The sequence below is a fragment of the Cetorhinus maximus genome, chromosome 1, assembly GCF_964194155.1.
Source record: "Cetorhinus maximus chromosome 1, sCetMax3.hap1.1, whole genome shotgun sequence".
Classification (NCBI taxonomy): Eukaryota; Metazoa; Chordata; class Chondrichthyes; order Lamniformes; family Cetorhinidae; genus Cetorhinus; species Cetorhinus maximus.
This window is the reverse complement of record NC_135879.1, coordinates 54787885-54815570: the sequence shown is the minus strand read 5'-3', so window position 1 is coordinate 54815570 and position 27686 is coordinate 54787885. Positions and strand designations below refer to the sequence as shown.

Here is a 27686-nt window from a genome sequence, read left to right as displayed (position 1 = left end):
ACTAAGCAGTGTGAGACTTGCATGAAAATTCTGGACCCTGCTGGAAGTTTTGTGAGTCTCAGAGGATCTACATTACTACTTTATAATGCATATTCATAAATATAAAAAAGATTTACAGCTCACTTACTTATGCCACAGCCAGCCATCACACTTTATTAAAGACGCAAGGTTAAATTAAACTGATGCAATCTTAAAAAAAGAAAGGAATCCAGAAATTTAGAGTGAAGCAGATTAGATTTTTTTATTTCTTCACGGGATGTGGGCGTCACTGTCTAGGCCAGAATTTATTTCCCATCCTTAGTTGCCTTTGAGAATATGGTGGTGAACTGCCCTCTTGAACCATTGCAGCCCACGTGATGTTAGGGAGGGAGTTCTAGGATTGTAACGCAGCGACAGTGAAGGAACGGCGATATATTTCCAAGTCAGGATGGTGAGTGACTTGGAGGGGAATATCCAGGTGGTGGTATTCCCATCTATCTGCTGCCCTTGTCCTTCTAGATGGGTTGTGGGTTTGGAAGGCGCTGCCTCAGGAGCCTTGGTAAGTTCCTGTAGGGCATCTTGTGGATGGTAAACACTGCTGCTACTGTGCGTCGGTGGTGGGGGGAGTGAATGTTTGTGGAAGGGGTACCAATCAAGTGGGATGCTTTGTCCTAGATGGCGTGAAGCTTCTTCAGTGTTGCTGGAGCTGCACTCCTCCAGGCAAGTGGAGAGTATTCCATCACACCCCAGACTTGTTTCTTTTAGATGGTAGACAGGGTTTGGGGAGTCAGGAGGTGAGTCACATGCTGCAGGATTCCTAGCCTCTGACCTGCTCTTGTAGCCACAGTATTTATATGGCTAGCCCAGTTCAGTTTCTGATCAATGGTAACCCCCAGGATGTTGATAGTGGGGGATTATGGTTAGATTCTCTCTTGTTGGAGATGGTCATTTCCTGGCACTTGTGTGGCACAAATGTTACTTTCCACTTGTCAGCCCAAGCCTGGGTATTGTCCAGGTCTTGCTGCATTTGTACATGAACTGCTTCAGCATCTGAGGAGTCACGAATGGTGCTGAACACTGCAATCATCAGCGAACATCCCCACTTCTGACCTTATGATGGAAGGAAGGTCATTAATGAAGCAGCTGAAGATGGTTGAGCCTAGGACACTACCCTGAGGAACTCCTGCAGTGATGTCCTGGAATTGAGATGATTGACCTCCAACAACCATAACCATCTTTCTTTGTGCTAGTTATGACTCCAACCAATGGAGAGATTTTCCCCTGATTCCCATTGACTCCAGTTTTGCTAGGGCTCCTTGATGCCACACTTGGTCAAATACTGCCTTGATGTCAAGGGCAGTCACTCTCACCTCACCTCACCTCTGGAGTTCAGCTCTCTTGTGCATGTTTGAACCAAGGCTGTAATGAGGTCAGGACCTGAGTAGCCCTGGCAGAACCCGAACAGAGTGTTACTGAACAGGTTATTGATAAGCAAGTGCCGCTTGATAACACTGTTGATGACCCCTTCCATCATTTTACTGATAATCGAGAGCAGACTGATGGAGCAGTAATTGGCTGGGTTGGATTTGTCCTGCTTTTTGTGTACAGGACATACCTGGGCAATTTTCCACATAGCCAGGTAGATGCCAGTGTTGTAGCTGTACTGGAACAGCTTGGCGAGGGGCATAGCAAGTTCTGGAGCACAAGTCTTCAGTGCCATTGCCAGAGTATTGTCAGGGCCCATAGCCTTTGCAGTCTCCAGTGCCTTCAGCCATTTCTCGATATCATGTGGAGTGAATTGAATTGGCTGAAGACCGGCATCTTTGATGCTGGGGACCTCCAGAGGAGGTTGAGATGGATCATCCATTTGGCACTTCTGGCTGAAGATTGTTGCAAATGCTTCAGCCTTATCTTTTGCACTGATGTGCTGGGCTCCTCCAATATTAAGCATGGGATATTTGTGGAGCCTCCTCCTCCAGCGAGTTGTTTAATTGTCCACCACCATTCATGACTGGATGTGGCAGGACTGCATAGAACAGATCTGATGGTGGTGGATTCACTTAGCTCTGTCTATCACTTGCTGATAATGCTGTTTGGTATGGAAGTAGTCCTGTATTGTAGCTTCACCAGGTTGACACCTCATTGTTAGGCATGCCTGGTACTGCTCCTGGCATGCCTTCATTGAACATCAATGCTTCAGGGATGAATTTTAAACAGTGAGCTGTTATGGCCTGCAATATACTACCTGAAAGAAAGGTGGAAGGAGATTCAATAATAACTTTCAAAAGGATATATACCTGAAGGGATAAACATTGCTGTGATGTTGGGAAAGAACAGTGGAGTGGGACTTTCAAAGAACTGTCACAGGCATAATGGGCAGTTATGCCTCCTTTTATGCTGTATGATTCTTCGGCCGAAATTTTCCGGCCTCTTCATGGTGGGACCGGCAAGCATTGAAATCTCCATTCGCTTTGGTGGGACTGAAGGTCCCACTGACATGAGGGGCTGGAAAATTCTGGCCAAATTGTGCTGTTGAAGGGAAGTCTTCAAGTTCCTGGGGTTTAGAACATGCTCTGAGCTAGACAGAAGTTGTACAGTGGAATGCATTGGTGATGGTTTCCAGTGCTCATTTGATTTGGAGACAATAGAGGAGGATTGAGAGGTAGAAAGTTTTACACCATTATTCACAAAAGCAGAAAGGGACAAACCAAATCAATTTAACGTCTGTAATGGAAAATTGCTAGAGTCCATTATCATGGACAGATGAAATGAGCACTTTGAAAAGTGAACGTTGATCAGTGAGAGTTGGCATTGCATTGTGAAAGGCAGTCTGTTATGATTCCCAAGGGGGAACTGTAAACCAAAATAACCAAATTTACCAAATGACTCTCAAAAGAAGAAATTACCAATAAGATTACACTTGTTGTAACTTTTACTTTAACACAAATCAGAACCTACACAAATTAAACATGAATTAACAGGCAAATGATACCTCAAATAAAAAAGTAAAAAGTAAATTCACTTTAAGTAGTCAAAACAACAAAGATACATCTTACACAACTGCAAGCATTCCCCTTCAGCATGTATGTAGCTACATAGTTCCACAACATGTTGTTCTTTATTCATGCAGGACAGATGCAGGAGCCCTATCCGACAACAACTTTCACCCCCGAGTTTCATGTGCATCATTATCATCAGCAAGGAACACTCCTATGAATCCTCTCTCTCTTGGGTCATGACAGTCCTGCTGGTGTAGCTTTCCAGAGTTTCTTTTCAAACAAGCAACCAATAATACCCTGAATCACGGTTTGGCCTCTCCTGGTAAAACTCTTTAAAGCTCTTTAGTCTCTCAGAGATATTCACAGGGCCTTCTGGGATTTCAACCTTTTTAACCAGCTCACATGGTATCTCCAAGAGCTCCTGCATTTGTGTGCTGATTGCCTTCTGACTGCATCTCTCCTTTGTGTCTGCCAGCCACTTGGTTTTCATATGTTGACTTTCTTCTTGTTGGTACTGCTTCCAAGTCAAGAGTCACCAGGTCACATGGACCAGTATTTCTTATTATCCAGGAAAATTACAGTTGATCCCTTTACACTTGATGCAAAGTCCCTTTCAAACATTCTTAAAAACAATTACAGATTCCCTAAACATTTTAAAGAAATTTCAGAATTTCCTTACTGTATTGCTACCGGGTCAAAGGTCATCACAACTGCACATCTAACCACCTAATAAAACTCTTTGAAAAGCTACTGAGGTGGTAGATGAAGAAAGACTAATGGGTTTTATATATATGGATTTGTAGAAGCATTTGATAAGATTCAGCACAATAGCTATGAGCTTAAATTGAGGTTTATAGAACTGGAGCTTACATTGTGTCATAGGTAAGAAATTGATACATGGGTAGGAGGCAAAAAGTTTGGATAAAAGAAATATTCTTGGATTGATGGGAAGTGACAAATGGTGTCCCCCAAGGATCAATGTTTTTTGCTTTGTAAGGGTAAAAGTAGAAACATGTACTCCTGGAGCAGAGAACCCATGAGAACACATATCAGCAATTGAAATAATTGAAACATGTGCTCCCCATGAGTTTTCATCCAATGCCCTTTCAATATGGAACATCCTAAGGTGCTGTAGAATTACAAGTTCTTCTAACAGGTAGAATTACTCTGTCTCTAACCCACATTGCACTTGTGTGGAGTGCTAGATACTGACATTGGATTTCAGGAGTTTAAATTCCTCAGCACTGACATTCCTCATACTGATGACCACAAAATTCATTAAGAAAAGGGGTTATGCCACAATCCAATCTATTTGATCAATGTTGGGAAAATAGAGGTGATTTAGGAAAATGAGTTTGGCCCTGAAATGAGTTTGTGAGATACCAACATGCTTGACAAATTTTCTAAATGTTCTCTCTTCGCTATTTTTTGGAGAACCTTTATTGAAATAATAAAGACAAATTTGAGATGAATGTTTTAAGCATTCGTGTACTAGTGCATACATAGTGTAATTTCAAAACTTTATAGCCAGAGGTTTTTGTGGAGGAGGTGGCCCTGCCCCTGCCTGAAAAGTCAGGGATGAGCCTGTCTCCGCAGGGCCGAGAAGCTCTGACCTTACTTTACGGTCGTCAAACTGGTAAGTAGCTAAGGTTGTGGCTTCTGCTCTCATCTGGGAGGATACTCTGCCTCCGATAGCTGCCAGCCAATCAGATGGTCTGTAGATCTCCAGCCCCAGTAGCACCGCCGGGAGTGGTGGCCACTGCTGGAACTGTAAAAGCCCCCCACCCGAGGAGCAACGATGGAGGCCAGATTCAAAAGTGAGTCGGGGTAGCTTCACTGGGGTCAATTAGGTAGGTCCCAACGAGGAGGGTGGGGTGTTGTGGTTGCAAAGCCAGGGGCCTCCCACCACCTACCCTGCCATTGGTAAAATACCAATGAAGGCAAGTAGGTGACAGACACAGCACCTCCACCGTGCCACCCGATTTTATGCCCCCATCACCTGCTAGTCTGCTTCAGCGGTGGGGACATAAAACTCTGGCCCATATGTTAATTTCTCAGGAAACAGCTGAAACATCAGTCACATTGGCTAAAAAATTGCAAATCACCAAAATAACTAGATGGTCCAGAATTAACCTTGTTAACCCACAAAGGACCGGAACTGATTTAGAAAGGAACTTCCAAAAATTAAAGGGTTCTGGCAACAGAATGGATAGGTTAAAGAAAACTACAACTTTTAACATTATTACGTGCATAACATTCTTAAGTTTCAACTAAAGTGTTACATATGCTTATGTTTGAACGATGACAGCTGTTATTATCAGGTGCTCAAATATATCTAAGTGTGAAAAGATACGTTCTGACCAAGGGAGGTTCATTATGAAAGTGAAACAATAAGGTATTGTACCACCGGAGTCCAACTAATCCACAGTAATGCTAATCTGGTATGAAATGATTTACTGGACATCACTTCAAAAAAGTAGTGCTGCAAATCTGGGATCAGTCATGGAGGCTATTAGAAAATAACCCAGCTAGGGAATTGAGTGCTAATTTCCATCAAAGCACAAATGTTCCCAGAGATTCAGTAATCACCCGTGATTCAATAACAGTAACAGCACACTTTTATATATGGCTCCTCATTAGAAGAACCTCTTGGAGCATTTTATAGCAGAATATAATTATCTGGAGGATTCCTAAAGTGAGAGACACAGCAGACTCGAGCAATATATATCTTGTTAGCTGCACAAGGGAAAACAGTATATACACCATTGTAAAACAGGACGGGCCATAGTTTCTACCTCAGTGCACTTGGGGGATTACATCCAAAATGGACTTGAAATTGGGTTGGTTAGGCTAGGACAAGTTTCCACTACAATTCATTTGTAAAACCACAGACTTATCCATGGGCGGAATCATGCTAGATTTGCAATAAGTGCGGTGGTGGGCGGGAAAAAGGATGTTTTACCCACCGGCCGCAATGGCGGCTTTTCATGCCGTATTGTCCTCTTTCCACCTCATTAATTATGCAGCCACAGGAAACATGCCATCTCGCTGGTGGGCAGCCTCTGAATCGCCCGCCACGCTGTTACCTCACCGTTTCCTCACTCCGGGGACCATGTCTAAACTGCAGCCACACACACAGTTCTCGATGCTTGCAGCCCAGGACTGCTCCAGTGAAGACATTGCCCTGAAAGTCAGAAAGAATTCAGTGACCTGACACTGAAACGCTTTTCAGAGGCCCACCGTGATGTCCTCCACCCCTGCTCTGGCCGCAGAAGGTCCAGCAATCTCACCACCCCAGCTTGGGAGGCGGTGGCAGTGGTGGTCAATGCCAACGCTGCACGGAAGAGGTTGGCCATCTAGTGCAGAAAGAGGGTGAATGATCTCATCTGTGCCACCAAGGTGAGGCAACTATCTCAGCACTCTAAACTCACACTCACATGGCCATCACACATTCACAGGCATCTCACTCACTGTCAGCTCAAGGGACATCACCACTCACTCTCTCACACACAGCCTCACGTCTCCATCTGGTCTCATCTCCTCTGGAGACTGCCTCCTCAGCCCTCACCACCTTGAGGCCACTCGTACAGATCAACATGTGTCCCCACAGCCCTCTTGGGATACCCTCCCCTTCCCCAGTACAACCCTCGCCCTGCAGCCTCTTCTCTTGCCTGAGGCCTCTTCTTCCCCTTCCCCAAGCAAGACCTTGCCCTGCAGCCGTTGAAAAGCTACCACTGCCTTACAGCTGGGCTGGTAAGTAGAGACTTGCCCGTGAGCTCCCTAACAGTGATGTGGTGCTGCCTGTGAAGCCTGGCACTGATGACTACGAGCGCTGCCCGAAACAACGAAGGCAAACAAACCTCAAAGTCCCAAGTGATGTGCAGCTCACCTGGTGCACGTCGCTATGTACAGTTGTGAAACACGTTGGCGTGCAATGACACCAACGTGCCTGGATGATCCAGTGTGGAGGCATGATTCTGGCGGGCAGGACTTATAATGTTATGCAGAGGTATTAAACTGATGTTCCCGACGTCTGGTGGGAAGCACAGCCCGCCATTGAAAGGCAGAGCAGACGATTGCAAACTGGCTTCACGACAGCATGAAACTGATTTCTGGCCTTCCCACCATATTGTCCTCTCACACCCGACACCAAAGGGCACAGAAAATTCCACCCCATGAATCCATGTAAGTGGGCAACAATATTGTTTCATTTTTCTCACCTAAAAAATATTCCTTGATACATTTAAAAGTGGTAACAAGGTGCAGTTTTATTAATAAAGCTGAAACCAGGTTTATCAGCAAGGTTAAGCATTTTTAAAGACTGCCCAGCACTCCACCTGTGACTAACCTGCTTTAAAATATTTGAGAAATTACTTGGACCATTTAATATTTTCATGGGTGTACACCAGTCAGTTTTAGTAAATTTAATATTTTTCAATCTGAAGAAGATTTAAAACCTGCCTGTGCACCTAAGCAAATGAGCACAATTTGCAGAGTCTTCCCAAAGCAACATTATTAACTGAATCTTGCGATTTTCACTTGGAGACCTGGTCAGTTTTCTGGTTGGGGGACTGCTACAGGTGAATTAAATCTTGAACCAATGAAAAAGTTCATGGATAATGTGAGTGTTAGAGGGGCATGATTTAGGACATAACTCACCAAAGTTTTAAATTTCCGATAATTTAGCCAATCCAACAAGATTATGCTGGAATCTAGGCATAAAACTAATGGAAACAAGCAGAAAAGTTCTACATGTCGTTTTCCCAGAACTAAACTAAAGGAATGCCACCTTTCTGAAAAAAAAAGCGCTTATTAGTCAAACTTTCCATTTTCTGTTACAAACACAGCAAGAAATCACATTGCATAATTTATACATGATTCAGTGCACTGTAAAATGCACTGTGGATTTGCCAAATACTCTTTGATGGAGGTAGTTTCCCTTTAATTTCAGTTGGATGTATCAAAACTAAGTTACAAAGTAATAAACTTACAGTAATAAAAACAGGAGTTGCTGGAAAAACTCTGCAAGTCTGGCAACACCTGTGGAGAGAGAAACAGAGTTAGCAGGTGGGATTTTCCTACCCCCGCCCGCCGCCGAGATCGTCTGGTTTGGATGGGCTGCCGAATCTCCGGCAGTGGATCCCGCCATGACTGGGCCGGAAAATCCCGGCCAACGTTTCGAATCCAATATGACTCTTTTTTCAGAACTGAAGAGAGGTAGGGATGTGATAGGTTTTATGATGTAGATAAAGGGAAGAAGGGCAGGTGGAGAAAAAGAGGTCAGGGAGGGGTCGATTAAATGACCAAGATGTCATTGAACAAAAGGCAAAGGGAATGGTAATGGTTGTAGGAAAGAAACAAAGCATTGGTCCAGCATAAGTGTTAATGGCCGAATGAAGGAGTCTGTTAAATCAAAAGCATGGGAACAAGATACAGACTGGCATTTGGCAAAAAAAAAACCAAATCAAAACGGGGGGGACAGTTCCCCTGAAATTGTCCAGAAGGCTGTGAAGTGCTTAATCGCAAGATGAGGTGCTGTTCCTTGAGTTTGCTTTGGGCTTCACTGGAAATTTGCAGCAGGCTGAGGACAGAAATGTGAGCATGACAGCAATGTGGTGATTTAAAATGGCAAACAACCAAAATGTTGGGGTCATGCTTGTGACTGAGTGGAGGTGTTCCGCAAAGCGGTCACCCAGTCCCTGTTTGGTCTCCCCAGTGTAGAGCAGACCCTATTGTGAGCAGCAAATACGGTAGACTAAATTGAAAGATGTACAAGTAAATCACTGCTTCACCTGGAAGGAGTGTCTGGGGCCTTGGACAGTGAGGAGGGAGGAGGTAAAAGGGCAGGCGTTAGATCTCCAGTGATTGCATGGGAAAGTGCCATGGGAAGTGGACAAGGTGTTGGGGGTGATAGAGTTGAACAGGGTGTCGTGGAGGAAATGGTCCCTTCAGATTACTGACGGGGGCGGGGGGTGTGAAGGTTTGGTAGTAGCATCACACTGGAGGTGGCGGAAATGGCAGAGGATGATCCTCTGAATGTGGAGGCTGGTGAGGCAGAAAGTGAGGACAAGGGGATCCCTTTTACGGTTCTGGGAGGGATGGGAAGGGTTGAGGGAAAAATTGCGGGAAAGTGGTTGAATACGGTTTAGGGTCCTGTCAGCTGCAGTGCAGGTGAATCCTCGGTTGAGGAAAAAGAAAGACATGTCAGAATTGTCATTCCAGAAGGTAGCATCATCAGAACAGATACGGCAGAGATGGGGAAACTGGGAGAAAGGAAGCAGGGTGTGAGGAAGTGTTGTCGAGGTAACTGTGGGAGCTGTAATAAAATTACAGTATCAAATGTAATAGGTACATCAACAATCCTGTCAATGTCCTACTCCATTTAATGACATGGTAAAGTGCCTCAGTATGATCACATCCGCAGCGTGTCCCAGATCACTTCACAGTCAATGAAATAGTCCCGTATGCAAACACTATAAGAAATGTCATGATATTCACCTGGCTGCAAGGCACTGTAATGTAGTGATACCTATCTCTAAAACATGTTTCACCTCCAGTTAAGTACAAATGTATAGTGACGAGCAGTTTTTAAGTGTTATTTTATTCATATCTACATAGTTAAAGTGTGTACATTCCAATAAATTACAATAGCAGCCTGTTTTTTGGACTTGAAAGCTCGGAGCCTTTTTGTATGCATATGGACTCTCTGATCTTTGCTTGTCCAAGAAGAAGAATAATTATTCTCGATCATAGGAGTGATCAGTTTATTAGCCCTATCTCTTGGACTGTTACAATTGCTCACAGCTAATGACATGCTTTCTTATCCTGTTGTCTCCTAAGAGAACAGCAAGTTGTGGGGCTAATTTTAACTGTGCCGAAATCAGACGGGTGACCAGTTTAAAGTGAGCATGGTATTTATCCATTAGCAACCCATTTCCAATTTTAGCCAGCAGGGTTCTGCAGGATGTTGGTACAAAACGGGGCCCTGTGATGTCAATAGGGTGCCAATGGCATTTTAACTGGAGTCGGAGCTGGAAGATCACCATGGCTTTACCAACAGGCTGGGGCAGGCTGGCAGCTGGTGGAAGGATGATGGGGCCCTCCAGGTAAGTGAAGAAAACACCTTTGTGGGGCTAGGAAAAGCTGGAGTGCTCCTCAGACCTAACAGGGAAAGTCACAGCCTTTCCTGCTGCAGATTCCCCTTCTTCCCAACCTTAACGGAAGCCTAAAGGTTTAGGAGTAAGGAAAGACTATATGAAAAACATTTCCCAATTTTATACTGACTTTTGAACCTCCTATAGGCTGGGCAGTAATGTTTACATCAGTGTATTAGCCATACCACTCTATAATATAGTAACAGACATCATTTCTTTCACTAAACATAAAGTGGAATAAGCAAACAGAACTTTTTGAAACCCAGTGCTATGATAATGAAAGTGTACGTGTGTTGTGTGTGTTAATGAAGGTGTGCATTTACGTTAAATAAAGGTATTCACTTAAATATAGGATAGGGCTGAGGGTGCTGTAAAATAAAGTAGTTTGGCTTTCAGCAAACAGCGACAGGACCCAGCATGTTGTATGCTGTAGAACTTGATTCTTGTTTATTTATAGTCTGCCTTTAGTCATCACTTTATATTAACTGAAGTAACTGCCCATTAGTGCTGCTGCTGTACGATACTGCTCTCGGTTTACTGGGGTACAGTTTGGAATTGCAGCATCAATCCATTGCTCAATCTTATGTTCCCTCATTGGGCAAGATCCCTGCCAGACCTTGGTTGTCATGACTTGTGGAGCATTTCACAGCAGAGCAGCCCACTGTCTTAATGGGGGGAAAGGGGTGGAAAGAAATCGGGCAGGACAACACTGTTGCCAAGGTAACATCATCTCTTGTCATGGAACATTGATATCTGCAACTGTGACCTTTAGCCCAGACCATCAGATTGCTCCAGCTAAAGGAGTGAGTGCCAAGATGGAAAAGGGAATTTAGAGAAGCAAATCAAAAAGAATTGAGGCGGACTGAACTGCTTTTCTATCAATTGTCATTTACAATCATGATAGATAAAATATTAGTTCTTAATCTTTGATAGATAAAGAAAGAAAGAAAGGGAGGAAGGAATTGGATTTATTTAATGTCTTTTTAAATCTTAGGACATTCCAAAGCTTTTTATAGCCAATGACGTACAGTTGCTGAAGTGTAGTCATTGTTGTAATGTAGAAAACCTGGCAGCTAATGGGCAGAATCTTCAGTTGGACAAATGGGGACAGGGCCCGCTTGCTGAGGCGTAAAATGACGCAGGGAGACGTCGGGTGTGCGTCCCGACATCACCCCGCGTCATTTAGATTTTCAGTACGGCAGCCGCGCGCCCGCCAAACTGTCTAAGGCCTATTAAGGCTTGTTAAAAGCTAATTAACGTCATTAAATGAGCTGCCCGTCCAACCTTAAGGTTGGCAGGCAGGCAAAGAGCCCAGAAGACCTTCACATTTTTCATGGAACCTCATTCACAGGCGGAATGAGGTTTCATGAATGGTTTTCAACTCTTACAAACATTTTTATTAAAAATAATACACATGTCCCAGCTCATGTAAGTGTTTATTTAATGTTTTAACATGTAAACTAATCTCCCTGAGGTACCTCTGTGCTTCCAGGTGGGCCTTGACTGGCCCACGTAAAATGGCGATGCCCAGCTAACCGGGGGCGCTGGTTAGATGCGCACCCGCCCGTGCCCGCTCCGCCCAGCCCACCAGACAGGCAGAAATTTCTGCCCACTGTCTGCACAGCAAGCTCCCACAAGCTGCAATGTAAGATTGACCAATCTATTTGCTTTTGAATAGCAGTTCTAGGTCTGACCTGATCAAACTGTACCTTCAGCAAGGCTTCCAATTTTTATTTTGAGATTTATTTTGAAATTTAAGTTAATAAGCATACTGAAATGATTTGAAATCAGCAATAGGTCAACTTGACAGAGAGATGAAAACCCAACTGCATTTTTCTGCAGGTGTCTGTTTCTTTGCTGTAAGTTCCGTTGTGTGGGGTGGTGTGTGGAGTGAAGCAGGCCATCGGAGGTCAATGTCTGGGAAAGGTCCATTTAAGAAGAAGGATATTTAGTGTGGGACAGGCCTGGAAGGTCACAGCATTTTAAAGATCCCCCCCTGGTGACTGCTCATAAATATATCTGTTGCTGACACAAAAGAAGCGATTGCAATAACACAGTTCACTAATGTCATAGGTCCCAGTCCTAGGTCTCACATCTGGGGTGACATTAAGGTTAGGTGGGAAGGCATAGTTTCCAGTGTGCTTATTCAGGAACTAGTTAGATGGCAAGTACTTTGGTGGTATTCCTTGTACTTGAAAGGAAGGCAGACCACTGATCATTTTTACCACATGCTAAGCAGAAAAACTTTTGATCTAAACTGTAACCTATTTTCGTGGTAAAGGCAGTCATTTCATTTAATAGTTCACCTCACATTGAATGTCCCTACAGAGCCTCAGCCTATGCACCTCCATGTTCTTTCCTCTTTGCGTCTTCCTCTTTCATTCGGCGACAACTGTCTTAATTTTTGAATAAATGCTGCAGCCATTCTACGCATACTAAACATTAATCTCAGCACTTTAATTCACTCACACCAGTAAGGCCTGTCAGGATGTCAGCCAATCTCTGAGAGATGTTAATGTTGCATATTATGATCTCATTCTCCATCTTGACATGCAGAATTCTATATTTCACCACAGGATGTGTATAATTTATTAAAATGTTATAGGCGATGATGACATGTTTATTTTTTAAAATCCTGAGGCACAGTTGTCATGGCGTGTCAGGTTTCATTTGATGCCGTCTGTTTTTGCATGCCACTATTTTCCATGCATAATGTTTCCTTTGTTTTTGTCTTGAGGTGGTTAGGATTTCCAATTAAACCAGGGGTGTCGAAGTGTCTGTGACTTTGTGACAGAGCAGTCACCTTGTTTTCTTTCCTTTTTAAAAAGCTGTTGCTTATTTTAAAAAAAATTCCCTGGTGATTGGGTGCCGTGTCAACCTTGGAACAATTGTTTACCCCACACTGTAAAGCCTTTAAAAGAGAAGGATTTAATCCAAGGCATTGCAAATAATTTTAAAATGTGGCTTTAATGAAAGTGGAGCTTGGGAGGTCCAGCCAGACAGATATACCAGAGTTCAGACATGTATGAAATGCACATTTCCCACAGTTCATGTGTTGGGAACTTAATTTTATTGTCGTTGGTCCATTGACATCTTTGTTACTTTAAAGCCATTTTGATTAAAATGACCTTGCTTCCCTCCCACTGCCTTTCACTGCGATTTGACCAGCCTTCAAACCTCCCAGCCCATAGGCCTGGTAAAATGCAACTCACATTTTGTTCTCTAGGTGGAGGTGCCATCGATGGGACTGAAAGTGGAGAGGTGACCCCACTTCAGCGATCTGCGAGACCCAGGGCTCCATTTAGCACCAGCTGAGCAACTTTCACTCATTTGACTTGTAAAAATTGGAGTTGAACAAGCAATTGAAATACTCAGCAGTGAGACAAACATAAAGTTGTGCAGGATATTGATGAGACACTTAACCAAGAGGAGATTTAAGGCTTTGACTATCTCTGTAAGTTAGTTCACTGATCAACGCAATATTTCATTACCAGGCAAAGCATTCCTTTGTATAGCCCAGTTGAAAGCCATATCTGTCTGCTGTTCTCTAAAGCCTCAGAGCTTACGGCTCAAATGCACTTTGTACTAACCGGATTATTTTTGTCATTGTGTTATCACTGATTTTTTTCCTTCTTTTTTCCCTTAATTCTCAGGAAGCCGTGCATCTGATTGAGACCTGAAGAAGTTTGTCATCAAATCCCATAATGTTATGTAAAGTCAGATCCCACTCGTATTTGGACAAACAGGAAAACGACTTAATCGTGCTTGAGCCCAATTCCTGTGCCTCGCTGAAAAGCTAGGATTAGTTGAATCTCTTTTTGATAGATCTTGCCATGAAAATGGAAGATTGACTTTGCACTCACTGCGACTGGTCTAAAATAACAAAGGTTTCTTTCCATGCACGGAGGAATTGTTTAAGATTTGAAATTTGTTGTACTCCCCCTTTTATCGAGTAATTAAACCAAATAATTTATCATAATTCTGTGCAGATTTTTGATGATTTCACAGCCAGTACAGCAAGCGTGGATAGCCAAGTGAAAGATCAATTAGGGGCAAAGCTTGGGAATTTTTTGCATTTTTGGGAGGGTCTAATTGTTATGGCGTTTGTGTCGCTTCAGCTTGAAGTAACATTCATCCATGCATACAGGAGTCTTGCTTCAACAACAAAAAATATTTGTCAAAATAAATATTTTCATTACATTTCTTGTTTATTCTGAAGGTGACAGTTATGATGCTTGATATACTATATGCGCTTTCATTGTTTTTTTAATGCCTTGAGGTGTTGTATATGATTCTTGTCGCTCTGTATATGGAATGTTTTAAAATGTTTATGTCAAAAGCAGATGCACAATAAAAATACATTTGACCTCTCTTAGTAATTAATCTGCGCTTGCATTGAATTTGTTTTTGGGTGTACAAAGCAGAAATCAGTTACCTGACAGATTCATTGAACAAAAGGCTCAGAATTTGCATATCATGGTATGCCCCATCAGTTAGACTTGTTCCCTCACCACATCGTCTCAAATATTTTTTTGACCCATAAGTTGCTGGAATTCACAATTCATTGAGTATATATCTTACTTACCACTAGCTGCTGGACAATTTACACATTAATAATGGTGAGAATATTAAACTTGCTGTTATTATTTAGCTAAGTCTTGGCCAACATTTTACTGTATTGTGTTGAGGCTGCAGGACCGATCCCTTCCCTACCAGAAACCTTTGACAGAATTCTGCGCACAACAATGTTAACTTGCACTCATTTGCAAAATTCTGTGTCCAAAAGCGATTTTTAAATGATCAATTTAAATCTGAAAGTAATCAAATGAAGGAACTGACCTGAAAGCACATCAATTACGAACATTTTTTTTCTTGCAACCATAGCAACCGCATCAACTGCAAACTGCAACTGTTCACCTGACATCAATGGTGTTAAACCCTCATGGATCAGTGATCGGCTAGCTCCAAAGTGTGCTCAGAACTACTGCTGGCCGCTCACAGATAGATTGTTGTTGGGAATTAACTAAGACCCACATGCAGCCTGTACTTCGAAATTTGTCCCTGTCATGTGCACGTACCAGCAATTAATATTGACCAGCCTGGTAGTCCGTTCCCAATTAGTATCACGGTGTATAGACATATGGTTAGACGGAATATAGATATTAGATGGAATTTATATAGAATTAGGATCCAATACTTTAGAGTTGAATAAATGGTTAGAATTTGTTACCAGGCAGAACGGGGGTAAAAACTTTTTTACCCATTTACACACAGACACACGCACACAGACACACGCACGCACACACACACACACACACACAGGTTGAGCTCTGAATTTAAAGGCAGCTAAAGTACTTCTGTGTTTAGAATTAAAACAGAATTTTTAAAAGCCTTTTTCAGACAGAAGTATCAGATCTGGACCAGTCTCAAAGCTAGTGGGGCACCTCACCCCCTACCTACACCCAACCCCCCAACCAATTCTCCGATGCCCAACCCCATCAAACCTCCTATCCAACCCACAGCCCCAACCTAGCCACCAACCCCTACCCACCACACCTACACCCAACCCCCTCTACACCCAACCCCCTCTACATCCAACCTTCTCTAGCATCCCAAGACCCCACCGCCCACCCCCTCTAAACCCCATCCGGCCCAAGCCCCAACCCCCGTACCGCACAAACACCCAAAACCCGCCACCCACTACTCCCGGCCACCTCACGCCAACCCCGTCCTACTCTACCCCAGCGCCCACCCCCTCTAAACCCCACCCAGTCCAAGGCCCCACCCCCATACCGCACAAACACCCAAAACCCGCCACCCACAAAACCTGCCACCCACTACTCCCGACCACCTCACACCAACCCCGTCCTACTCTACCCCAACGCCCCAGCCCCCCACCCCCTTAAATCTCCCAGCCCCCCACCCCCTCTACATTCCCCACCAACTCTACAACCCCCAACCCCTCTACACCACCCAGCACCCGATCCTCGCTACACCCACACAGCCCCCATCCACCCCCTCTACACCACCCCCAGCCTCCAACCAACCACTCTGCAGCCAACCCTCAGCCCCCAACCCACAACCTCTACACAGTTCACAGCCCCCCACTCACCCAACCCCTCTACAACAACCCCCAGCCCCTCAGCCATCCCCCCGACAAGCATCTCCCAGTACCCCACCCGCCCCCCTCTACACCCACCTACCCCCCCCTCTACAACCACACTCCACCGACCCACCTCCTCTACAACCACCCCCAGCTCCCCACCCACTCTACAACCACCCCACAGCCCCACCCCCTCTACAATCACCCCCAGCCACCCACCCCCTCTACAACCAGCCCCCCCACCTCCCCTACAGCCACCCCCAACCTCCCACCCCCTCTACAACCGCCCCCAGCCCCTACCTTCTCTACAACCAGCCCCCACCCCCTCTACAGCCAGACCCCAGCCCCCAGCCCACCGTCCCTGTCTCCTCTATAACCAACCCCAGCACCCCACCTCCAGCCTCCCCACTCCCTCTACAACATCCCCAGCCCTCAACCTGCTCGACAACACCCCACCTATCTTTGGCAGCAACATCCTCCCCACCCATCCCTGAAGGAATTCCCAATTCCTCCCCTCTTTCTCCTGCTGGTGAAGGCAACTAGAGGGGGAGGGGCAAGGACAGAAGTGACCTCAGAGGTCATAGGGCAGAGTCTCAGTGCTTTATGGCATCAAATTTAAACTCAGTTGGGAGGTAGAAGGGGAGGGAGGAGTGCGAGCAGAAGAGGTGGGGAGAGAGAGAGGGAGAGAGCAGAGAGAGAGCAATGAAGTTGCAGAGAGAGGGAGAGAGGGAGGGAGGGATAGAGAGAGAGTGGGAGGGAAGAAGTGGTACAGAAAGAGAGAGAGAGAAGTAGGGTGGGGTAAAGAGAGAGAGAAAGAAAGGGAGGGAGGAGTAGAGAAAGAGAGGGAGGAAGGGATAAAGAGAGAGAGGGAGGGAGGGTTAGAGAGACGGAGGGAGGGGAAGGGACAGAGTGAAGGAGTGAGGGGGAGAATCAGAGGGAGGGGTAGAGAGAGGAAGGGAGGAGGAGTAGAGAGAGGGAGAGAGAGAGGAAGGGAAGCAATTAGGAGAGCAAAGAGGGGATATGAGAAAGCTCTGGCTGGTAAAATTAGGGAAAATCCCAAGATATCCTATAAGTATATCAATGGGAAGAGGATAACCAGGGAAAGAGTAGGGCCCATTAGGGACCAAGGGAGCATTCTATGAGTGGAGCCAGAGGACATCGGTAGAGTGTTGAACAAATACTTCACATCTGTCTTCACCCAAGAGAATGAGGATGAAAGTATTGAACTCAGGGAGAGAGACTGCGAGGTTCTTGAGCAAATTGACATAGGGAATGACAAGGTATTGGAGGTGTTGGCAGGCTTAAAAGTGGATAAATCTCCAGGTCCGGATGATTTGTGTCCCAGACTGCTGAGGGAGGCAAGGGAGGGGACTGCAGGGGCTCTGACCCAAATTTTTAATTCCTCTCTGGCCACGGGGGAGGTGCCAGAGGACTGGAGAATGGCTAATGTGGTTCCGCTATTTAAGAATGGTTGTAGAGAGAAGCCAGGGAACTACAGGCCATTGAGTCTCATGTCAGTGGTAGGGAAACTATTGGAAAAAATTCTGAAGGAGAGAATCTATCTCCACTTGGAGAGGCAAGGTTTGATCAGGGATAGTCAGCATGGCTTTGTCAGAGGGAGGTCATGCCTAAGAAATTTGATTGCATTTTTTGAGGAGGTGACCAGGTGTGTAGATGAGGTTAGTGTAGTTGATGTAGTTTATATGGATTTCAGCAAAGCCTTTGACAAGGTCCCACATGGGAGACTTATAAAGAAGGCAAATGCACATGGGATACAGGGTAATTTGATAAAGTGGATTCAGAATTGGCTTAGTTGTAGGAGACAGAGGGTGATGACAGAAGGATGCTTTAGTGACTGGAAGCCAGTGTCCAGTGGCGTACCACAGGGATCTGTGCTGGGTCCCCTATTATTCATCATTTATATAAACGACATAGATGACGATGTGGGGGGTAGGATTAGCAAGTTTGTGGATGACACAAAGATTGGACAGATGGTTAACAGTGAGGTTGAGTATCTTTGGCTACAGGAAGATATAGACTGGATGGTCAAATGGGCAAATAATTGGCAGGTGGAATTTAACCCTGAAAAGTGTGAGGTGATACACTTTGGAAGGAGTAATTTGACAAGGAAGTATTCAATGAACGGCATGACACTAAGAAGTTCTGAGGAACAAAGGGACCTTGGCGTGTGTGTCCATAGATCTCTGAAGGTGGAGGGGCATGTTAGTGGGGTGGTGAAAAAGGCATATGGGACACTTGCCTTTATCAATCGAGGCATAGATTACAAAAGTAGGGAGATCATGTTGGAGTTGTATTGAGCCATGGTGAGGCCACAGCTGGAGTAGTGTGTGCAGTTCTGGTCGCCACATAATAGGAAGGATGTAATTGCACTGGAGTGGGTGCAGAGGAAATTCACCAGGATGTTGCCTGGGATGAAACATTTAAGTTATGATGAGAGGTTGGATAGACTGAGGTTGTTTTTGTTGGAGAAGAGAAGACTGAGGGCTGATCTAACCAAGGTGTACAAGATTATGAGGGGCATGGGCAGGGTGGATAAGGAGCAGCTGTTCCCCTTAGTTGAAGGGTCAGTCACGAGGGGACATAAGTTCAAGGTGAGGGGCAGGAAATTTAGGGGGGATGTGAGGAAAAGCTTTTTTATTCAGAGGGTGGTGACGGTCTGGAATGCGCTGCCTGGTGGAGGCGGGTTGCCTCACATCCTTTAAAAAGTACCTGGATGAGCACTTGGCACATCATAACATTCAAGGCTACGGGCCAAGTGCTGGTAAATGGGATTAGGTAGGAAGGTCAGGTGTTTCTCACGTGTCGGTGCAGACTTGATGGGCCGAAGAGCCTCTTCTGCACTGTGTGATTCTATAATTCTAAGAGGGGTAGATAGAGAGGGAGTGAGGGAGCGAGAGAGAGGGAGGGGAAGACAGAGGGAAGGGAGGAGAGAGAGAGGGATGGAAGGGTAAAGAGGGAGCGAGGAGGGGTAGAGAGAGAGAGGGAGGGCGGGAGAGGTTTAGAGAGAAGGAGGGGGTAGAGAGAGAGGGAGAGGGAGGGAGGGATAGAGAGAGAGAGAGAGGGGGAGGGAGGGGTAGAGAGAGAGAGAGGGAGGGAGTGAGAGGAATAGAGGGGTAGAGAGAGATAGATAGAGGGACGGAGGGGTAGAGAGAGAGGGAGGGAGGGGTAGAGAAATGGAGGGAGGGAGGATTAGAGAGAGGGAGGGATAGAGAGAGGAAGGGAGAAGGAGTACAGAGGGAGGGAGGGGTAGAGAAAGAGGGGGAGGGAGGGAGCAATAGAGGGGGTAGGAGGAAGGAGGAGATAGAGGGAGGAAGGGGGAGAGAGAAAGGGGTGGAGGGGTAAAGAGGGAGGGAGAAGGGGTAGAGAGAGAGAGGGGGAGGGAGGGGTAGAGAGGGAGGGAGGCGTAGAGTGAGAGATAGGGAGAGATGTATAGAGAGAGAGAGGGTCAGAGGGGTAGAGAGAGGGAGGGGGTAGAGAGAGAGAGGGAGAAGGAGGCGTAGAGAGAGAGAGAGGGAAGGGTAGAGAGAGAGAGAGGGAAGGGTAGAGAGAGAGAGGGAGGGGTGAGGAGTGTGGAGGAGGCATGGGAGGGAGGGGGTAGAGAGAAGGAGGGAGGGGTAGAGAGGTGGGGAGGGAATGATGGGTTGAGAGGGAGGGAGGGATAGTGAGAGAGAGAGGGGTAGCGAGAGAGGGAGGGAAGGAGGGGTAGAGATGGAAGTGGTAGGAAGCGGCAGAGAGCGAGGAAGAGGGAGAGGGTGAGGGACATAAGTGAGGTGTATAGAGGGAGGGGTTGAGAGGGAGGGAGGGATAGGGAGAGGGAGGGAGTGGGTAGAGGAGGGAGGGGTGGAGGGAGGAGTACAGAGAGGGAGGGGTAGAGAAAGGGAGAGAGGCGTAGAGAGGGGCAGGGTAGAGAGAGAGGAGGCCAGGGGTAGAGAGAGGGATGAAGGGATGGGTAGCAAGAGAGAGGGGGAGGGAGGTACACTGAGATAGAGGGAAGGTAGAGAGACAGAGGGAGGGGTAGAGAGGGAGGGGTTGAGAGAGAGAGAGAGAGGGAGGGATATAAAGAGGAGGGAGAGGGCGGGAAGGGTGGAGAGAGAGAGAGAGGGAGGGATATAAAGAGAAGGAGGGAGAGGGCGGGAAGGGTAGAGAGAGAGAGATAGAGAGGCGGGGAGGGCTAGAGAGAGAGAAAAAGGGAGGGAGGGGTAGGAAGAGGGAGAGGGGTAGGGAGAGGGAGGGAGGGGCAGAGAGAGGGAGGAAGGGGTATAGAGGGAAGAGAGAGGGAGAGGGAGGGAAGGAGACATAGAGAGGGGGAGGGAGACATAGAAAGAGTGAAAAGAGATGGAGGGGTGGAGGGAGAGGGAGGGAGGGAGGGAGGGGTAGGGAGAGAGAAGGAGAGAAGTGTAGAGACAGAGAGAGAGGGAGGGGTAGATAGAGAGGGAGGTGTAGACAGAGAGAGAGGGGATAAGGGGTAGAGAGAGGAGGAGGGCAGAAGGGTAGAGAGAGAGAGGGAGGGGTAGAGAGGGAGAGAGGGGTAACGAGGGAGGGAGGAGTAGAACGAGAGAGGAGAGGGGTAGAGAGTGGGAGTGTGGGGTAGGGAGGGAGAGAGGGTGAGAGAGAGTGAGGCAGAGGTGTAGGGAGGGACAGAGAGGTAGTTAGAGAGGGAGGCATAGAGAGATTGGGAGGGAGAGGTAGTAAGAGAGAGTGGGGCAGAGAGGCAGGTATAGGTGGTAGAGAGAGAGAGGGGTTGTGAGAGAGTGAGGGAGGGGTTGACACAGATGGAGGGGTATATAGAGAGGGGGAGGAAGAGAGAGGGTGAGAAAGGGAGGGAAGAGGAGGGAAAGAGAGGGAAGGAGGTGTATTGAGACACAGGCTGGGTAGAGACAGACAGGGAGTGGTAAAGAGAGAGGGAGTGGTAGAGAGAGAGAGGGTGGGAGGGTTAGAGAGAGAGGGGGAGGGAAGGGTAGAGAGAGAGAGATAGGGGGAGGGAGGAGTAGGGAGAGGCAAGGAGGGGTAGAGAGAGGGAGGGGTAGGGAGAGAGAGAGAGAGGGAGACAGAGGGAGGGAGGTGTAGAAAGAGAGAGAGGAAGGGAGATTTAGAGAGAGTGAGAAGGGACAGAGGGGTAGAGAGGGAGAGGGAGGGAGGGAGGGGTAGATAGAGAGGGAGTTGTAGACAGAGAGAGGGGTAAGGGGTAGAGAGAGGGAGGGCAGAGGGGTAGAGAGAGAGAGAGGGAGGGGTAGAGAGAGAGAGAGGGAGGGAGGGAAGGGTAGAGAGTGAGGGAGGGAAGGGTAGAGAGAGACCGAGGGAGGGAGGGGTAGAGAGAGGCAGGGAGGGGTAGAGAGAGGGTGGGGTAGGGAGAGAGACAGAGGGAGGGAGGCGTAGAAAGAGAGAGAGGAAGGGAGATTTAGAGAGAATGAGAAGGGACAGAGGGATAGAGAGGGAGAGGGAGGGAGGGAGGGGAGGGGTAGATAGAGAGGGAGTTGTAAGAGATAGAGGTAAGGGGTAGAGAGAGAGGGAGGGCAGAGGGTTGGAGAGAAAGGGTGGAGGGGTAGAGAGAAAGGGAGAGAGGGGCAGAGAGAAAGAGAGGGAGGGGTAGCGAGAGAAAGGGAGGATATTTTGAGGGAGAGAAGGGAGAGGGGCAGAAGGCAGGCGGAGGGAGGGGTAGAGAAAAGGAGGGAGGGGTAGAGAGTGGGTAGGAGGGGTAGAGTGAGGGAGCTAGGGTTAGTGAGAGGGAGGGACGGGTAGTGAGAGAGGGGGTAGGGAGAAGGGGAGGTGGTGGTAGATGAGAGGGGAGAGGTGGAGGGAGGGGTAGAGAGACAGAGAGCGAGGTAGAGAGAGAGAGAAGGATAAAGAGAGGGAAGAATGGGTAAATAGAGAGGGAGGAAGAGGTAGAGGGAGGGAGAGGGTAGGAGGGAGAGAGGGGAGAGGGAGGGGTAGAGACAGAGATGGAGGGAGGGTTAGGGTGAGGGAGGGAGTGTCAGAGAGAGGGAGGGGGTAGAGAGGGAGAGGCAGAGGGAGGGGGCATAGAGAGGGGGAGGGAGGTGTAGAAAGAGAGGAGGGAGACGTAGAGAGTGAGAAGGGAGGGAGGGGTAGAGAGAGGGAGGGAGGGGTGGAGATAGAGAAAGGGAGGGACGGGTAGAGAGAGTGAGAGGGAGGGAGGGGTAGAGAGGGAGAGGGAGGATATTTTGAGGGAGAGAGGGAGAGTTCGAGAGGGGTGGAAGGCAGGCAGAGGGAGGGGTAGTGAAAAAGAGGGAGGGGTAGAGACGGAGGGAGAGGTAGAGTGAGAGAGCCAGGGGTAGTGAGAGGGAGGGATGGGTAGTGAGAGAAGGAAGGGTAAGGAGAAGGGGAGGAATTGGTAGAATGAGAGCGAGAGGTGGAGGGAGGGGTAGAGAGACAGAGAGTGAGGAATAGGTAGAGAGAGAGAGAGAGGAGGGAGGGATAGAGAGAGAGAGGAATGGGTAAATATAGAGGAAGGAAGGTCACATTGCCTGGATCTTGACGATTAGGTACTCAAGAACAGCAGACAAGTAGACAGGGGCTGTTAGGAAGGGAGTTCCAGGATTTTGACTCCACGACAGTGAAGGAAAGCCGAGTTAGGATGGTGTGTGACTTGGAGAAGAGCTTGCATGTGGTGGTGTTTCCATGAATCTGCTGTCCTTTTCCTTCTAGATGGTAGAGGTCCTGTGTTTGGAGGGTGCTGTCGTAGAACCTTGGTGAGTTGCTAGCTTTTTATTTCATTATATACTTTTACATTTAATTCCATTGCACTGTTACTTCTCAATGATGCCACACTTACTTTGTTACTTACATTGTTGACTATTTCTTTACTGCCCCCACCCCTGGCAAAATATCCCTTGTTTCTCCCCAGAGTTGGTGAAGGCCTATATTCCCTTGAATTCCCAAGTGCTTCCAATTACTAATGATTGCCTTCGAACACAACTTGGACAAGCCGCGATGGCTTTTGAGTGTTTTTGAGTGCTTTTGATGAATCCTGTAGGGTAGGATTGTTTTCCAGCACTTCGATACTCATTTCAAATTACACCATTTGAAGTCAGATCAGCAAGTGATTGCTTATGAACTTTTATAAATGCTGAATCAATGTCAGATTTTTTAAGTAGGGTTTTGGGCTTTGTGCTTATCTGAACTGGGAATCACTGGTCCCATCGGTTCTTTTTTGTGTTACCACAAATTTAGACATATATGGGTCCAATATTAACTAATTCAAAACCCATTCACATTCAGCGACTTAAAATAGTGTCTCTGGATTGGGCCTGTTGCCAGGAGTTCATTCAACTAGGGAGAGGTGGTGGGAAATCTGGCTAAAGGAAACGTGGCCAATTCAAGTGAAGTGACCCCTGTGGCAACATTAAATTATTGGTGGACATAACAACCATCTGACTTGCAAGTCCTTTTAGGAAAGAATCTAGAGGTGGCATTCGAACAGGCTTTGGAGATACACAACAGACACTGCTACTAAGGAGAAGCACCTGGATATCTGTAATAGCTGACATGTTGATCATATATTGGGGATAAGATATTGTTATACAGATATTGTTATACATAACTCTGAAAAAAATGTTGAAATTTTCTTCTGATAGTGTATTATGAGCTAAAAGCAGATTGAAGAATAGGCATCCATGACAGCTGAGTTAATAGAACAGAAATCATTGGTCCTTGTGTTATTAGCTATATGCACTTTTAATGAGAGCTATTGTTGCATTGTACAGGTGAGGCACTTCACTGAAAACTTTGTCCATGGGAGTTTTGCTATCATATGGAGGATATCTTCATCTCATTCTCAGAGTCCTGATCTGTCATTGGGTGTGAGTGGACCTCCTCTAACCAATTCATAGCTGTGTGTCCATGGATTGCCAAGCTGTGTAACATGGAAGGTACGATAATGAGTTTGCAGACCGTGGTGGAGCTGTACTGTTGTACATCTGCCCAGGTGTAAGAAGCACTGCTTCAAGATGCTTAGGATATTATTCCTGATATAGCATAATCCTCGTAATGTCAGGGTTCATTTAGTGCACCTGGCTGTTACAATGGTGTCATGAGAGCACAGCCATTGAGACTTTCCAGTCTGGTTCTTCCTTAAAATAATCCAGACACAAAGAATTTCTTCAAATAAAGGAATCTTGGCCTAAAAGGGAGGTGGGCATTCACCTGTATTCTCCTAGGTCAGAAGTTTATCAGAAGGTAAGTAGTCCCGTTGCAGGGACCAAAAGCAGGACCTGATCCCACATGTGTGAACAGCAGCTAGGGCACAGCATTTACAAGCACCAGTTAAGGGGCTGCCGCCTGGACTACTGTACAATTGAGGATGGCAGCCCCTCACCCAAAGCCACTGGCCCTCAGCTGCATCACCAATAGAGGTGGCCAATGTGAGGCTGCAGGAAGGAGAGGGCTCCTATATGCTTAGGTGCCCTCGAAGGCAGGGTGTTTTTTCTTTTACCATGCTGGAGCCAGGCGGGCAGGCACTGGCGATCGGGGAGGATGGGATCAGTGCTCCTCCCAACGGCAGCGGCGTAGCCACAGGGTGCCATTGTTGCTGCGAGGTGGGGGAGGGGGGGTGCGGGTGCTCTTCCTTGGAGCAACCATAAAGGAGGGTCCCGTCCCCCACCCCTGGGAACCCGTTGGGAGTCTGCCAGGGTTTACCTCACAGCCGCCCCACACTGCAGCAGCCCCTCCCCAAGCTGGTAAAATGCCAACGGGGGGGAAGTGGACAATAATTGGCAAGTTAATTGGCTGCCCAGCAGTCAGCCACATCACTGAGGTTCCCACTGCTGATAACATCCTGTAGTGACAGGAAGGCGTCTGGTACCCCTCTCTTCCACCGCCATTTAACAAGGCTTCCTGCATCTCCGACCAGCTCCAGAGGGCTGGTAAAACCAAGCTGTTATATTTTTATATATAAAGAGCGAAGAACTAATTGTAATGTGAATATAATCCCAGGGGCCAACATTTCACTGCAGTCATGTGCCTTGTAACAATGCATCAGTCTATTCAGTATAGCAGCCACATGGAGAGCAGGAAGAATAACACTCAATAAAGTGCTAGCATTTTGAGTCAAAAGTGTGATTATTTCTACCTTTTATGGGACCCAGAAGGCAAAACATGCTGTCAGATGTGTGAGAATAAAAACTCAAACGTTTTAAACAAATTTAATGCTGAATTAGCTTGATCTAGGACATGAGTTCTTTCATTCCTATTGTCAGAACACAAAGCAATCCTACAAGAGCTGATGAAAGAATATGTTGAGTACCGGTGGTCAGAGTCACATTCAAAAGAGCAGTATGCAAGGAAACAAGTCTGTCTTGCTACGAAAAAAAAACCTGTCGTTCTGCAATGTTTCTACAAAAGGACTGGGAGAAACCCTGGTACAAGAGGGAAAATGATACTATTCACTTCCAAAGCTCTAACATCAGCTGAGACCAGATATGCCAGCATAGAAAGAGAGCTTTTAGCAGTCGTGTACGCATGTGAGAAATTCCATGCATATCTCTGCGGGAGAAAGTTCATAGGGAGAGCGAGCACCGTCCACTAGAGCAGATCCACGAGAAAAATCTGTGTAGAACACCAGGAGGACTGCAGAGATTACTCGTGAGGTTTCAGAGTTATGACTTCATTCTGAAATACAAGCTAGGACAAGAAATGATGCTGGCAGATCTGCTACCTCAGCTGTCACCACAGGACAAACACAAGACAGAAGATCTCGGTATAAAGATTCACCCCCTCGAGAATGTAACACCACCAAAACTGAGTCAAATTAGAGAGGAGACCAGCAAAGGTGAGGATATGCTCTCTCAGTAAATGATGCAGGGAGGGCCTGACAGGATACAGCAAACGCTGCCAGCAATACAGCAGCGCTGGTTTATCAGAGATGACATCTCACTGGAATATGATGTTCTGCTAGGTGGATCCAGAATAAATAGACCAAAATAATGCAGGAATAAGTTCTCCAAACAATCCATGAAGGCCACATGGGAATGGAGAAGTGTAAGCTCAGAGGCAGATCAGCTGTGTCCTGGATAGGCATATACAAAGCCATTGGAAGAATGGTGTATACACGAAACGTATTCCAGAAATACATAGCAGAAAGAGATGATAGCTGCTGAAAAAAACAGCCTTTTTGAATTCATTTTACAGGATGTGGGCTTTGTTGGCTAGGCCTGCATTTATTGCCCATCCCTAATTGCCCTTGAGAAGGTGGTGGTGAGCTGCCTTCTTGAACTGCTGCAGTCCATGTGGTGTAGGTACGCCCACAGTGCTGTTAGGAAGGGAGTTCCAGGATTTTAACCCAGCAACAGTGAAGGAACAGCAATATATTTCCAAGACAGGATGGTGTGAGGTTTGGAGGGGAACTTCGAGGTGGTGGTGTTACCATACATCTGCTGCCTTTGGCTTTCAAGATGGTAGTGGCCGTGGGTTTGGAAGGTGCTGTCTAAGGAGCCTTGGTGAGTTCCTGCAGTGCATCTTGTAGATGGTACACACTGCTGCCACTGTTCATCGGTGGTGGAGGGAGTGAGTATTTGTGGATGTGGTGTCCATCAAGCGGGCTGCTTTTGTCCTGGTGGTGTCAAGCTTCTTGAGTGTTGTTGGAGCTGCACTCATGCAGGCAAATGGAGAGTATTCCATCATACTCCTGACTTGTGCCTTGCAGATGGTGGACAGGCTTTGGGGAGTCAGGAGGTGAGTTACTCGCTGCAGGATTCCGAGCCTCTGACCTGATCTTGTAGCCACAGTATTTATATTGCTAGTCCAGTTCAGTTTCTGGTCCATGGTAACCCCCAGGATGTTGATAATGGGGAATTCAGCGATGGTAATGCCATTGACTGTCAAGGGGCGATGGTTAGATTCTCTCTTGTTGGAGATGGTCATTGCCTGGCACTTGTGTGGTGTGAATGTTACTTGCCACTTGTCAGCCCAAGCCTGGATATTGTCCAGGTCTTGCTGCATTTGGACATGGCCTGCTTCAGTATCTGAGCAGTCGTGAATGGGGCTGAACATTGTGCAATCATCAGCAAACATCCCTACTTCTGATCTTACGATGGAAGGAAGGTCATTGAAGAAGCAGCTGAAGATGGCTGGGCGCAGGGCACTACCCTGAGGAATTCCTGCAGTGATGTCCTGGAACTGAGATGTTTGACCTCCAACAACCAACAACCACGGCCATTTTCCTTTGTGCTAGGTATGACTCCAAGCAGTGGAGAGTTTTCCCCATGATTCCCATTGACTCCAGTTTTGCTAGGGCTCCTAGCTGCCATACTTGGTCAAGGGCAGTCACTCTCAGCTCACCTCTGGAGTTCAGCTCTTTTGTCCATGTTTGAAACAATGCTGTAATGAGGTCAGGAGCTGAGGAACTGAGTGTCAGTAAGCAAGTTATTTCTAAGCAGGTGCTGCTTGATAGCACTGGTGATGACCCTGTCCATTACT

General features: G+C 46.7%; 1 protein-coding gene across 1 annotated transcript in view; it reads left to right on the top strand.

Moving 5' to 3' along the window:
• Positions 1 to 14515, top strand: part of LOC144683773 (uncharacterized) — a 285552-nt gene extending 271037 nt beyond the window's left edge. The window contains exon 7 of the mRNA XM_078547194.1: positions 13786 to 14515. The gene's annotated coding sequence lies outside the window, so the exon portion shown is untranslated. The remainder of the gene's footprint in view (positions 1 to 13785) is intronic.
• The last annotated feature ends 13171 nt before the right edge of the window (positions 14516 to 27686 follow it).